This window comes from Chionomys nivalis, chromosome 19, assembly GCF_950005125.1.
Source record: "Chionomys nivalis chromosome 19, mChiNiv1.1, whole genome shotgun sequence".
NCBI lineage: Eukaryota > Metazoa > Chordata > Mammalia > Rodentia > Cricetidae > Chionomys > Chionomys nivalis.
Window position 1 is genome coordinate 3,321,064 of NC_080104.1, and position 16,648 is coordinate 3,337,711.

Genomic DNA, 16,648 nt, shown 5'->3' on the forward strand with positions numbered 1-16,648 from the left:
TTGACAAAACCCACACAAATGCAGCTCTTTACTAAGAAACACATGTGCGTTTCTTACTAAAGCTTTTCATGAAATGAATACACTTTCAAAAGAATGTGATTAACTTTCAAAGTAAAGCTTGTACAGAAAAGGTACACTGATCTCACTTCTAACAATATTTTGACATGTTGCAAACAACTGTTCTCTTTACAGAGAAACATATGTACGTTTCTTACTACATCTTTTCATGAAATGAATACACTTAAAAAAACGTGATTATCTTTCAAAGTAAACCTTGTACAGAGAAAAGGAACTCTGATCTCACTTCTAACAATACCTTGATATGTCCCATACAACTGCTTCTCTTTACAAAGAAACACATGTGTGTTTCTTACTAAAGATTTTCATGAAATGAATACACTTTCAAAAGAACGTGATTATTTTTCAAAGTAAAGCTTGTACAGAGAAAAAGAACATTAATCTCACTTCTAACAAAACTTTGACATGTCGCAAATGACTACTTCTCTTTACAAAGAAACACACTTGCATTTCTTACTAAGGCTTTTCATGAAATTAATATACTTTGAAAAGAACGTGATTATCTTTCAAAGTAAAGCTTGTACAGAAAAGGAACACTGATCTCACTTCTAACAATATTTTTACATGTCACAAACAACTGTTTTCTTTTCAGAGAAACACATGTGTGTTTCTTACTACAGCTTTTCATGAAATGAATACACTTTCTAAAGAACGTGATTATCTTACAAGTAAAACTTGTGCAGAGAAAAGGAACACTGATCTCACTTCTAACAAAACTTTGACATGTCGCAAATGACTGCTTTTCTTTACAAACAAACACAATTGCGTTTCTTACTAAAGCTTTTCATTAAAGGAATACACTTTCAAAGAACGTGATTATCTTTAAAAATAAAGCTTGTACAGACAAACAGAACACTGATCTCACTACTAACAATCCTTTGACTTTTGCAAACAAATGTTTCTCTTTACAATGAAACACATGTGCGTTTCTTACTCAAGTTTTCATGAAATGAATACACTTTCGAAAGAACGTGATTACCTTTCCAAGTAAAGCTTGTGCAGAGAAAAGGAACACTGATCTCACTTCTAACAAATCTTTGACATGTCACAAACAACTGCTTCTCTTTACAAAGAAACAAATGTGTGTTTCTTACTAAAGCTTTTCATGAAATTCATACACATTCAAAGAACGTTATTATCTTTCAAAATAAAGCTTGTACAGAGAAAAGGAACACTCACTTCTAACAAAACTTTGACATGTTGCAAACGACTACTTCTCTTTACAAAGAAACACATGTGCGTTTCTTACTAAAGCTTTTTATGAAATTAATAACTTTCAAAAGAACATAATTATCTTTCAAAGTAAAGCTTGTACAGACAAACGGAACACTGATCTCACTTCTAACAATACTGTGACATGTCGCACACAACTGCCTCTCTTTACAAAGAAACACATGTGCTTTCTTGCAAAAGCTTTTCATGAAATAAATACACTTTCAAAATAACGTGATTTCTCTGTTAGGTTTCTGTCTAATTGACCTGTCCATTGGTGAGAGAGGAATGTTAAAGTCTCCTACTATTAATGTGTGCGGTTTGATGGTTGCCTTCAGTTTTAGCAATGTTTCTTTTACATAGGTGGGTACTTTTATATTAGGGGCATAGATATTCAGGATTGAGACTTCATCTTGATGAATTGTTCCTGTTATGAGTAGAAAATGTCCCTCTCCATCTCTTCTGATTGATTTAAGTTTGAAGTCAACTTTGTTAGAAATTAGTATGGCCACACCTGCTTGTTTCTTAGGTCCATTTACTTGATAAGCCTTATCCCAACCCTTTACTCTGAGTAGGTGCCTGTCTTTGTGGTTGAGGTGTGTTTCTTGTAAACAGCAGAATGTTGGATCCTGTTTTCGTATCCAATCTCTTAGTCTGTTCCTTTTTATAGGTGAATTGAATCCATTGACATTAAGTGATATTAATGACCAGTGGTTGTTAACTCCGGTCACTTTTTTAGTAGTAGATTTTGTGTGTTTCCCTTCTTTGAGTTGCACTGATAAAGGGTCTCTAGATGTCTGAGTTATTGTGGTCATTGTTGGACTCCTTGGTTAGTGATTTTCCTTCTATTACTTTCTGTAAGGCTGGATTTGTGCCTACGTATTGTTTAAATTTGTTTTTTTCCTGGAAATTTTTGTTTTCTCCATTTATAGTGAATGAAAGTTTGGCTGGGTATAGTAGTCTGGCCTTGCATCCATGGTCTCTTAGTTTCTGGGAAACTCATATCTTAGTTAAGGGAGCCACCTAAGGGTTGGCAAGAGACTTGAACTTGGAGTGGCTACCAGGTTTCCAGGGCAATGTCCTCAGTTAGTTCCTTGGGCACCTGAGGATAGGGAACCTGAAATGAACCTATCCTATAGCCATACTGATGAATATCTTGCATATCACCATAGAACCTTCATCTAGCAATGGATGGAGATAGAGACAGAGACCCACACTGGAGCACCGAACTGAGCTCCCAAGGTCCTAATGAGGAGCAGAAGGAGGTAGAACATGAACAAGGAAGTCAGGACCACGAAGGGTGCACCCACCCACTGAGACAGTGGGGCCAATCTATTGGGAGCTCACCAAGGCCAGCTGGACTGTGACTGAAAAAGCATGGGATAAAACCAGACTCTCTGAACATGGTGGACAATGAGAGCTGATGAGAGGCCAAGGACAATGGCACGGGGTTTTGATCCTACTTCATGTTCTGGCTTTGTGGGAGCCTAGACAGTTTGGATGTTCACCTTCCTAGACCTGGATGGAGTGGGAGGACCTTGGACTTTCCACAGGGCAGGGAACCCTGACTGCTCTTGGGACTGGAGAGGGTGGAGAAGAGGAGTGGGGGGAAGGGGAGAGAGGTGGTAGGAGGGGGAGCGAAATGGGAGGTGGGAAGGAGGCGGAAAATTGATTTTTATCAAAAAAAGAAGAACATGATTATCTTTCAGTGTAAAGTTTATACAGAGAAAAGCAACACTGCTCTCACTTATCACCATTATTTGACATATCCCAAACAACTGCTTCTCTTTTAAGAGAAACACATGTGCGTTTATCACTAAAGCTTCTCATGATGTTAACACTATCAAAAGAACGTGATTATCTTTCAACGTAAAGCTTGTACAGAGAAAAGCAATCCTGCCCTCTCTTCTTACCATTATTTGACATGTCCCAAACAACTGCTTCTCTTTCCATAGAAACAAATGTGCGTTAATCACTAAAGCTTTTCGTGAAATTGATACACATTCAAAGAACGTGACTATGTTTAAAATAAAGCTTGTACTGCGAAAAGCAACCCTGTTCTCACTTCTCACAATGCTTTGACATGTCCCACACAACTGCTTATATTTTCAGACAGAACATGTACATTTCTCAATAAAGCTTTTAATGAAATTAAAACACTTTCATAAGAATATGATTATCTTTCAAGTAAAGCTTGTATAGAGAAAAGCAACACCACTCTCACTTTTAAAATGCTTTGACATGCCGGGCGGTGGTGGCGCACGCCTTTAATCCCAGCACTCGGGAGGGAGAGGCAGGCAGATCTCTGTGAGTTCGAGGCCAGCCTGGTCTACAAGAGCTAGTTCCAGGACAGGCACCAAAGCTACAGAGAAACCCTGTCTCGAAAAACCAAAAAACAAAAATGCTTTGACATGTCCCAAACAACTTCTTCTATTTTCAGACAAACCCATGTGCATTTCTCACTAAGGTTTCTCATGAAATAAATACACATTCAAAGAACATGATTATCTTTCAAAGTAAACCTTGTACAGAGAAAAGCAACCCTGCTCTTTCTTCTCACAATGTTTTGACATGTCCCAAAAAAGTGCTTTTCTTTTCAGAGAAACAAATGTGCGTTTCTCACTAATGGTTCTCTTATAATTGATACACTTTCAAAAGAACATGATTATTAAAATAAAGCTTGTACAGAGAAAAGCAACACTGCTCTACCTTTTGACAATGCTTTTATATGTCCAAAACAACTGCTTCTCTTTTCAGACAAACACATGTGCATTTCTCACTAAACCTTCTCATGAAATTAATACACTTTCAAAAGAATGTGATTATCTTTCAAAGTAAACCTTGTACAGAGAAAAGCAACCCTGCTCTCAAATCTCACAATGCTTTGGCATGTCCCAAAAAACTGATATTCTTTTCAGAGAAACACATGTGCATTTCTCACTAAAGCATCTCATGAAATTGATACACTTTCAAAGAACGTGACTTTCTTTCAAAGTAAAGTTTGTACAGAGAAAAGCAACCCTGCTCTCACTTCTCACAATGCTTTGACATGTCCCACAGAACTGCTTATCTTTTCAGAGAAGAACATGTGCATTTGTCAATAAAGCTTTTCATGAAATTAATACACTTTCCAAAGAACCTGATCATCTTTCAAGTAAAGCTTGAATAGAGAAAAGCAACACTGCTCGCAATTTCAACAATGCTTTGACATGTCCCAAACAACTGCTTCTCTTTTCAGAGAAGCATATGTGCATTTCTCACTAAAGCTTCTCATGAAATGAATCCACTTTCCAAAGAACATGACTATCTTTCAACATAAAGCTTGTACAAAGAAAAGCAACCCTGATCTCACTTTGCACAATGTTTTGACATGTCCCAAACAACTGCTTCTCTTTTCAGAGATATACATGTGCATTTCTCAATAAAGTTTCTCATGCAATGAATACACTTTCAAAAGAATGTAATTTTCTTTGAATTAAAGGTTTTACAGGGAAAAGAAAGCCTGCTCTCACTTCTCACAATGCTTTGACATGTCCCAAAAAACTGCTTTTCTTTTCAGAGAAACACATGTACTTTTCTCACTAAAGCTCTTCATGAAATTAATACACTATCCAAATAACATGATTATCTTTCACGGTAAAGCTTGTACAGAAAAAAGGAACCCTGCTCTCACTTCTCACCATTATTTGACAATGCCCAAACAACTGCTTCTCATTTCAGAGAAACACATGTGCGTTTCTCACTAAAGCTTCTCATGAAATTAATAAACTTTCAAATGAACATGAATATCTTTCAAAGTAAAGCGTGTACAGAGAAAATCAACCCTGCTCTCACTTTTCTCCATGATTTGACATTTTCAAAAGAACATGATTACTTTCAAAGTAAAGCTTGTACAGTGAATAGCAACACCACTTTTACTTTCAACAGTGCTTTGACATATTCCAAACAACTGCTTCTCTTTTCAGAGAAACACATGTGCATTTATCACTAACGCTTAAAATTGATACACTTTCAAAAGAATGTAATTATCTTTCAAAGAAAAGATTGTCTAGAGAAAAGCGATACCAACTCAATTTCAACAATGCTTTGACATGTCTGAAACAACTGCTTCTCTTTTCAGAGTAACAAATGTGCGTTTATCCCTAAAGCTTCTCATGAAATTAATACATTTTTGAAAGAACATGATTATCTTTCAAAGTGAAGCTTGTACAGATAATAGCGATACTGATCTCACTTCTCACAATGTTTTGACATGACCCAAACAACTGCTTCTCTTTTCAGGAAACACATGGGCATTTCTAACTAAAGCTTCTCTTGAAATAAATACACTTTCAAAAGAAGGTGATTATCTTTCAAAGTAAAGCTTGTACAGAGAAAAGCAACCCTGCTCTCACTTCTCACAATGCTTTACATGTCCAAACAACTGCTTCTCTTCTCATAGAAAAACATGTGCTTTTCTCACTAAAGCTTCTCAGAAAATTGATACACTTTCAAAGAACAAAATTATCTTTCAAAGTAAAGCTTGTACAGAGAAAAGCAACCCTACTCTCACCTCTCACCATTATTAGACATGTCCCAAACAACTGCTTTTCTTTTCAGACAAACACATGTGCATTTCTCACTTAACCTTCTCATGAAATTAATTCACTTTCTAATGAACATGATTATCTTTCAAAGTATAGTTTGTACAGAGAAAAGCAACCCTACTCTCACTTCTCACAATGCTTTGACGTGTCCCAAAAAAGCTTCTGATGAAATTAATACACTTTCAAAAGAAGGTGATTATTTTTCAAAGTAAAGCTTGTACAGAGAAAAGCAACATGACTCTCACTTTAAACAGTGCTTTGACATGTCCCAAACAACTGCTTCACTCTTCAGACAAACACAGGTGCATTTTTCACTAAAGTTTCTCATGAAATATTCCACGTTCAAAAGAAATTGATTATCTTTCAAAGTACAGCTTGTACAGAGAAAAGCAACCATGCTCTCACTTTTCACAATGCTTTGACCTGTCCCAAACAACTGTTTCTCTTTCAGAGAAATACATGTGCTTTTCTCACTAAAGCTTCTCAGAAAATTGATACACTTTCAAAAGAATGTAATTATCTTTCAAAGTAAAGCTTGTACAGAGAAAAGCAACCCTGCTCTCACTTCTCACAATGCTTCGACATGTCCCAAACAACTGCTTCTCTTTTCAAAGATACACATGTGTGTTTCTCACTAAAGCTTCTCATGAAATTGATACACTTTTAAAAGAACGTGATTATCTTCCTAACTAAATCTTGTACACAGAAAAGCAACCCTGCTCTCACTTCTTAACATTATTTGACATGTCCCAAGCAACAGCTTCTCTTTTCAGAGAAACACATGTGCTTTTCTCACTAAAGCTTCTCATAAAATTAATACACTTTCAAAAGAACGTGATTATCTTTCAAAATAAATCTTGTACAGAGAAAAGCAACACCGCTCTCACTTTCAACAATGTTTTGCCATGTCCCAAACAACTGCTTCTCTTTTTGGACAAAGAACATGATTATCTTTCAACATAAAGCTTGTACAGATAAAAGCAACCCTGCTCTCACTTCTCACGATGCTTTGACATGTCCCAAATAAGTGCTTCTTAATTCAGAGAAACACATGTGCATTCCTCACTAAAGCTTCTCATGCATTGAATACACTTTCAAAGAATGTATTTTTCTTTGACATAAAGCTTTCAAAGAGAAAAGCAAGCCTGCTCTCACTTCACACAATGCTTTGACATGTCCCAAAAAACTGCTTCTCTTTTCAGAGAAACACATGTTTGTTTATCACTAAAGCTTTCATGAAATTGATACACTTTCATAAGAACATGATTACTTTCAAAGTAAATCTTGTACAGAGAATAGCAACACGGCTTTCACTTTCAACCATGCTTTGACATATTCCAAACAGCTGCTTCTCCTTTCAGAGAAACACATGTGCGTTTATCACTAATGCTTCTCATAAAATTTATACACTTTCAAAAGATCGTGATTATCCTTCAAAGTAAAGATTTTACAGAGATAAGTGACACCACTCTCAATTTCAACAATGCTTTGACATGTCCCAAACAACTGCTTCTCTTTTCAGAGAAACAAATGTGCGTTTATCCCTAAAGCTTCTCATGAAATTAATACACTTTTGAAAGAACATGATTATCTTTCAAAGTAAAGCTTGTACAGATAATAGCAATACTGCTCTCACTTCTCACAATGCTTTGACATGTCCCAAACAACTGCTTCTCTTTTCAGAGAAACACAAGTGCATTTCTCAGTAAAGCTTCTCATGAAATTAATACACTATCAAAAGAATGTGATTATTTTTCAAAGTAAGGCTTATACAGAGAAAAGCAAACCTGCTCTCACTTCTCACCATTATTTGACATGTCCCAAACAACTGCTTCTCTTTTCAGAGAAACACATGTGCGTTTCTTTCTAAGGTTTCTCATGAAATTAATACTCTTTGAAAAGAATGTGATTATCTTTCAAACTAAAGGTTGTACAGAGAAATGCAACCCTGCTCTCACTTCTCACAGTGCTTTGACATGTCCCAAACAACTGCTCTTGAACATGTAAAAATTACCTAATCTGGAAAATGGTCTTCACGCAAGTGATTGGGAATGCTGATGTGAGAGAAGCCTGTATTATGCAGCTGTGCCTTAAACATCATCATAGGTCACTGTAAGATACAGGCAAATGGAGAGTTCATGCAGATAGGAAGATGAAGACTTAGGGACCAGAGAGCTGCACAGCAGGTGAAGAACTTAGTGCTCTTCCAGAGGGTCCAGGTTTAGTTCCCAGAGCCTACATGGGTAGCTTACAACCATCTGTCACTCCAGTTCCAGCAGATCTGACACCCTCTTCTGACCTGAGGGTATCAGGTACACATGTGGTACACATAAACTTAACATACACATAAAACTTAAAAAAAAAAGCTGTGCAGTTATGGCACACACCTTTAATCCCAGCACTCGGGAGGCAGATCTCTGTGAGTTCAAGGACAGCCTAGTCTACACAGAGAGTTCCAAGACAGCCAACACTACAAAGGGAAACCCTATCTTCGAAGAAAAAAAAAACAAACCAACAAACCAAAAGGAAAAAAGAAAAAAGAAAAGACAGAGGAGAGAAGGGAGAAGGGTGTGGTGGCAATTTATATTTCTAATTCTTGGAGGCAATATTTTGAGTTTGAGGCGAACTTAGGTTATGTATTATTACAGGCCCTGGATGCTGGGGCCAGAGCATCTTCAATTCAAAACCAGCATGGGATACAAATATAGTCTTAAAAATGAAGAAAATAGAGGATGCAGAGAAAAGACAGAAGATGGAGGTAGAGATTAGATTGATGTGGACATAAACCCAGGTATGCTATCAGCCATAGAACCTGGAAAAAAAACCAGATTCTTCCTGAGTCCTTTGGCAAGCACATATTTATTGGCTCTTAGATTACATTTAAAGGTATGAGAGAAAAAATAATTATTATTTGTTGCAGGACAATTGACTATATTCGGTCAATTATGTTTTAAATAAATGTTGATTGGCCAGTAGAGGTGGGCAAAGCAGAACAAAAGAATTCATTCCTTCCCAGTCCTGTCCCAACCACAAAAGAAGGAAAATGTGATTGCTCCGCTGAACTGAGCCATGTGGCCAATATAGATAAGAATAATGGGTTAATATAAGTTATAAGAGTTAAGAAGCCTGACCTGATGGGCCAATCAGTTTGTCATTACTCTAGACCTCTATGTGATTTCTTTGGGGATAAATGTCTGTGGGACCTGGTGGGAGGACAGAAACCAGGCAGGACGAAAATGCAGACAATTATTGTTTTGGTTTTTTTGAGACAGGGTCTCACGATACAGCTCTGGCTGTCCTGGAACACATTTTGTAGACCAGGCTGGCTTCAGCCTCACAGAGATCAACCTGCCTCTGCTTCCCACGTGCTAGGATTAAAGGTGTGTGCTCCTATGCCTGGTTGAAAGAACTAATACTGAAACCTTCATAACTACTACAGAAAGTTATCAAAGAAGGAAAAGATCACATAGCTATTTATAGAGGGCCATAGGACAATCTAAATGATCCCTTAGCTTTGCTTACCTAGTCTACTAATTTCTTCATTGAGGCCACTCAGTTTCTTATCTAGGATGGGCAAATGTGACTCCAAACTGCTCATGTATGCTTTACACTTTTCAACATCTGATTGCAAGGAAGCTTTCAATTTCTTTAATGATAGTAGATGATTCTTGAAGAAAAAAATACTAAATTAGTTATTTTTACCAAGAAGCATTCTGTATTTTGAAGAAAGCAATATTGTTTACACTTATCTTAGAACCAGTCAAAAGAACTAAAAGAAAAAAAGAACTTTGGTATTACTACTGTAACGTAATAATTTAATGAAAGACTTCAGTTTCAGATAGGGAAAAACCAAGGATAATGTAGAAACACAAATACTTAATATCTGATTACTTTTCAGAACAATCTAGGTGCTCCACTAATAAAACCAAGATAAAGTTAAGTTTCTGTTATCAGGGTTATGAGTGATGCCTGCTTTCACAGGACCTGGATTCAATTTAACAACTCTCTGTATCTTGCGTTCAGATTTGACATCTTCTTCTGTTCTCCACAGGCACTGTGAGTATGTGGTACACAGATATGCATGTGGGCAAAATACCCTTACATATTAAAATAAACACCCACATTATCATCTTGCTTTTATAAAATCATGCATATTACAGTATACTCTATATGTATACACTATACCACCATGTTTTCACTACCTAAACTCAGGACCTCTTGAGAACAATGCTCCTTGCAAGTAAATACCCCAGGGACCCTGTCCAAAGGGTAGTTTGAGCCTTATATAAAGAGGCAGGAGTCTTTCATCATATTCTGAGCACCATTAGTCCACGACTGATAGACCACAAGGGAAAACAAAGTACCACAGATACCACACATGGCTTCACTGACAGTCTATATTATCTTATCTTACCTTTAAGAAGCTTATTTGTTAACCCATTTAAAAACACCTTCCATAAGAAGGTCTTCTCAAACAGGCTCAAAAGTCTAAAAAGTTGTCAAGTAAGTTCAAAAACACAGTTACTAACTGGTTCTTTTTCTCTTTCTTTCTCCAATCTTGCAATCTCTTCATGGAGTGCTTTGTTTTCTGCCTCTAATGACTCCAGCTTGGAGTCATTATATAAATCCTCTGGAAAAAAGCCCAAACATTTCATCAGAATTAACCTACAGCATCCTTCAGGTTTTCAGTACCTTATCCCCTCTCTTCCCCCAATGCAGTAGATACTACCTTCTAAAATAGCAAGTGTTATTTTTAACTCCATGGAATAGCTTATGGCCCTCAACCTGCTTCAGCTTTCTTTCATAGCACCTGTTGTTATTTACCTAATGGTTCCTCATTTAATTATCATTACTTTCTTTCTAACAGAATAAAGTCAAGATTTTCTGTTCTTTATTACTGCGTTTTTGGTGCCTGGCACACAGTAGGTATGTAAAAAATATTTGAGTAGATTAATTTATATGTTTAATTATATATAGAAATATTAAATAACTCACTAAATGTTTTCCATATTAGATCACAATGAATTTTCCCTTGTGTGTGTTATGCGTGTTTATGTGGTCATGAGTATGCATGTGTACATACAGAAGTCAGAGGTTACATTGTGAGCCTTACTCAGCTGCTTTCATCTAATGTCTTAGATAAGATCTCTCCTTGGTTTGGTCAGTTTGGCTGGCTGACAAGCTCTAGGGATCTCAAGTCTCCACCTTTCCACCTGCTACACTTGACATTTTTATGTCTATGTGCTCCCTGGACAGATGGAGGATAGTTACAACAGCTGAACTGTTCTCTACTCTTACATCCCTAGTGCATCCTGAGGAATGTTGGTTTTCCCCACTGATCTTTTGTGTCATAGGTGTCAAAGTGATATTCCCCCATCACTACATAACACTGAGAGAAAAATAATTTACATGAAAATATAATGACTTGTTAACTTCCTCCTCTCTCTCTTTCTCTCTCTCTCTCTCTCTCTCTCTCTCTCTCTCTCTCTCTCTCTCTCTCTCTCTTCCCCCTGAAACAGGGTTTCTCTGTGAAGCCTTGACTCTCCTGGAACTTACTTTGTAGACCAGGCTGGCCTCAAACTCTGCCTCCCAAGTGCTGCGATTAAAGGCGTGCACCACTGTCACCTGGCTCATTTGGTATTTTATTACATTGCTTTCTAGTTCATTAACTTTCAAAGAGGTCATACATGTCTTGAATTCACATAACTAGAAAGGGGTATGACTCAGAGCTGACTATTTTTTGCTTAACTATTACTTGTCCTCATTAAAGAACCATCAAAGAACAATTCATAGATACCCACCTCATAACGTAGCTATTGAAAAAATCAGGCATGACAAAACAAGCAAGCACCCAGAGGTAAGTGGCAGCACAGCATGAAGGGCACTTACTCAGCTTCGACTTCAGCTCTGCATTCTCCTCTTCAAAGGTGTCAGCACCGGTCATGAAACTCTCATAGCATTTGATGGTGTAGTCCAGAAAAAACTGATTATGATAAGTAGATTTTAAAAACAAAAACATGATTCTGTATTTAGTGTGTTTCATTTTTTTTTCAAATTGGAAATTTAAATTTGAATAAAAATGGAGTAGGCAGGTAAATAAATTCCTTAGAATAAGAGATTGAAAACCTGCCATTAACTGTGTTATAAAGATGTAAACATGCTCCTTCCTCAGCATTCAAACAATTCAAACAGCATAATAAATATATATATATATATATATATATATATATAAAGATGTAAACAATCTATTACTTCTAAACATGAATAGGGATGAAAATACACAATTTGGCAGATATTTTGAAGTCAACACAGGAAGCTTACTAAAAAATATAATTCGACATAAAATGCACAAACTTAGTCTTCTTTTTTTTCTTTTTTTTTCCCCATTTTTTTATTCTTTTTTAATTAAAATTTCCAACTGCTCCCCGTTTCCCATTTCCCTCCCCCTCCTCCCACATATTGCCCCCTCCCCCCACTCTCCTCCCCCTATCCCCACTCCACTTCTCCTCCCCCCCAGTCCACTCCCCCTCCCTCTCAATACTGAAGAGCAGTCCAAATTCCCTACTCTACAGGAAGACCAAGGTCCTCCCACTTCTATCTAGGTCCAGGAAGGTGAGCATCCAAACAGGCTACGCTCCCACAAAGCCAGTTCATGTGTTAGGATCGAAACCTAGTGCCATTGTCCTTGGCTTCTCATCAGCCTTCATTGTCCGCCTTGTTCAGAGAGTCCAGTTTCAACCCATGCTTATTCAGTCCCAGTCCAGCTGGCCTTGGAGAGCTCCCAATAGATCAGTTCCACTGTCACAGTGGGTGGGTGCACGCCTCGTGGTCCTGATTTCCTTGCTCATGTTCTCCCTCCTTCTGCTCCTCATTTGGACCTTAAGAGCTCAGACGGTTGCTCCAAATTGGGTCTCTGTCTCTCTCTCGATCCATCGCCAGATGAAAGTTCCTGTGCCATTCTCCTTGGCCTCTCGTCAGCTCTCATTGTCCGCCACATTCAGAGAGTCCGGTTTTATCCCATTTTTTTTCAGTAGCAGTCCTTGGTGAGCTCCCAATAGATCGGCCCCCCTGTCTCAGTGGTTGGGTGCACCCCTCATGGTCCTGACTTCCTTGTTCATGTTCTCTCTCCTTCTGCTCCTCATTATAACCTTCAATGACTTCTCGAATTTTGCATGCAAATGGATGGAAATAGAAAATACGATCCTGAGTGAGGTAACCCAGACCCAAAAAGAAGATCATGGGATGTACTCACTCATAATTGGTTTCTAGCCATGGATAGGGGCCACTGAGTCTATAATTTGTGATCCTAAAGAAGCTAAACAAGAGGGTAAACCCAAGGAAAAACATATAGATATCCTCCCAGCTATGGGAAATAGACAAGATTGATGGGCAAAAAATTGGAATCTTGGGGGGTGGGGTGGGATGGGGATGAGGGGTGATGGGGAGAGAAAAGTGTGAAGGAGAGGATGAGGGGAACTGGGGGAATCGGGGTGATTGGGGTTAAAGGAAGGTTGGATTGGGGAGCAGGGAAACTCATACCTTAGTTAAGGGAGCCACCTAAGGGTTGGCAAGAGACTTGAACCTGGAATGGCTACCAGATGCCCAGGGCAATGTCCCCAGTTAGTTCATTGGGGCACCTGAGGATAGGGAACCTGAAATGAACCTATCCTATAATCATACTGATGAATATCTTGCATATCGCCATAGAACCTTCATCTAGCGATGGATGGAGATAGAGACAGAGACCCACACTGGAGCACCGGACTGAGCTCCCAAGGTTATAATGAGAAACTTAGTCTTCTTTAAAGGGAATGCTGGGAATGCTGGGGCTGGCGAGGTTCAGTGGTCCTCCTGCACAGGACCTGGTTTGTTCCCATCACCAACACAGCACCACACAACATTTCACAGCACCAGTCCCAGAGGATCTGATGCCCTCTCTCTGACATCCTGGGGCAATAGGCACATATGTGGTTCACACACATATGCAGGCAAAATAGGCCATAAAAAAGCAAACAGAACATAACAATAATGTGGTGATGATGATGATGAAGCAGCGGCTACAGAGATAGCTCAGTAGTTAAGAGTAATTGTTGCTAATGTAGAGGAGCTGGTTTTGGTTCTCTGCACCTACATGGTGACTCACAACTCTTTATCATGCTAGTCCAGAGGATCTGACACTCTCTTTTGGCCTCCAGGGGCATTGCACACATATGGTACACAGACTTACATGCAGGCAAATCATCAACACATATAAAATAATAGTATTTTTTAAACAAAGAAACAAACAAGCCAAAACAAAAGCTCCGAGTCACTACTATGCATCTATAAGACTGGAAGAAAAAAAAAAAGAAGGATTTGCACCTTATGAAAAATTGAAATGGATTATGATTGTCTAATTCCAATTAGACAGACAGGGACTAATTATGAAAGTCAGAAACTTCAGGTGAATAATGCCATGGAAGGTGGAGCCCTAAGAGGAAACTATTAGAGCTGTGACCCTACAGAAAATTCTGTTTTCAAACATGAAGCATTTTGACCAATGTAGTTCAGCCTGCCTTGGAACTCACTATGTAGCCCAGTGTGGCCTCCGACTGGTGATTCTCCTTCCTCAACCTCCCTGAATGTTAGAATCATATTGTATCACAACACATGACTCTGAGAACAGCTAATCAGAGTGTTCCACAGCCTAGATAAAGTACATATTTCCCAAGACAAACACATACCCTTTCACCAATACTGTGCTTACTAAGAAACCCTCTCATTACCCTGTTGATATGGAAGAGGTAGCCTAGATAGGCAGTGAACACTCCTGTAACCAGAAAGGGACCCCACTGGTGGCAAATGACTATACCTTCATGCCACTTCAGTCTGCTCTCTTGTAAATCACTTTCCTTAGTGTGGTAAGTTTGAATCCTATGTAGTTTGTAGTCCCACAAAGCTGATGACCAGAAGCTGAGTTATCCTGTGATAAACTGTGCTAGAAGTGTAATCCACTGTTCATGCCCTGCCATGATGGGTTCTTCCCTAGGAGCTTTACTGTTACTGCTGAGGGGCTGATAGAGCTCAGGTCTCTGGATGCTTCAGGCAAGCACTCTGAAAGAGCTCTGTCTCCAGCCTGAGGATTCTCAAGAGGAAAAGGTAAAAGGTTCTCCAGCAGCCTCTGCAGCTTGGATCACTGCTTAATGTGGAGGTTTATTTTTGTTTAAAACAAAGGGGTAGGTTGGTTGGACAGCTGAGTGGGTGAAAGTACTTCCTCTGCAAGTCTGCCCACTTGAGTTTGAGACTCAGGGTCTATAGTGGGAGAAGGAGCCAACCCCTGATAGTTGTCCTCTGACCTCAAATGTGCATGTGACACACATGAATGTACACATATACACTCTGAGCAAAACAGGTCACTGATACTATGCTAGTCAGTTAATATAACTTTAAACTATTTCTCAGTCATTGATAAAAAAATAAGTCTAGAATGATTACCACTTTCATTTTGTGAGACACGCTTTAACAAGACACAGTTAAAACTAGTGCACAAAGCAATTTTTATTCTGAGATGCCTATGGTCCTTAATATATATCAGGCAATATGAATAAGGTAAAGTTCATTCTCAAGCTAATGTTTGTATTTTAGAATAAAGTGGGGTTTGTCATGCATTTTATGTTCTAATAAAGCATATGGAACGAACTTATACTTATTTTTTAAAAAATAATTGGTGCGGGACATTTGTCTATATTCTGTCAATTATGTTTTAAATAAATGTGGATTGGCAGTAGCAAGGCAGGAAGTATAGGTGGGACAACCAGACAGGAAGGAGAGGCAGGTCAATGAGAACAGGAGAATTCTGGGAAGAGGGAAGCTCCATCTGCTGTCCTGTCCAGAGACAGTGACTACGCCACTGAAAAAGGTACTGAACCATGCGGCTAACACAGATAAGAATAATGGACTAATGTAAGTCATAAGAGTTAATAAGATCCCGAGCTAATGGGCCAATCAGTTTATAACTAATGTAGACCTCTGTGTGATTTCTTTGGGACTTAATGATTGTGGGAACTGGGCAGGACAGAAATCTTGCCAACAAATAATTACTTTTCTCTTTGGCATTTATGGCCTTCTGTGTGCTGAAGTTATGGAAGTGTACCACCACACCCAACTGTTTATTACATTTAGCACAACTACTTTTGGAAGTGGTAACTGAGCTAAGTAACAATATGCCTAACTACAGCAGCCAAAACAAAATAAACCAGAACAACCTACATGCAGTATTTTAAGGGTCAATATGTGCCAATCCTGCAGTCTCAGCTACTTGTGAAGCCAAAGCGGAAGTTGTGTGAGTTCAAGGCTTCCTTGAGTACAGAGTAGTTTAAGGCCAATCTGAGTAATTAAGAGGACTTTTTGGCATGCAACATGCCTTGGATTCAAGCCCCAGCAATTCCCTAACCCCTCTTCTCACCGAATAGTAATGTTTTGTATTGACAAATAATTACATTAAAGTAAGAAACAGGAGGAAAAGGAATCTTACCTATAACACATATATTAGTTTCAATACTTTTCTTTCTTTCTGTCTTTCCTTTCTTTTCTTTCTTTCCCTTGCTTGCTTGCTTCCTTCCTTTCAGTTCTTTTTGAGACAGGTCTCACTATGTAGCCCTGGCTAGTCTGGGATTTACTATATAGACCAGGCTGGCCATGAACTCACAGAGGTCTGCTTGCTTCTGCCTCCTGAGTGCAGGGATTAAAGGGGTGCACATGGTTAAATTTGCATTTTTCAGTAAACATTTTTA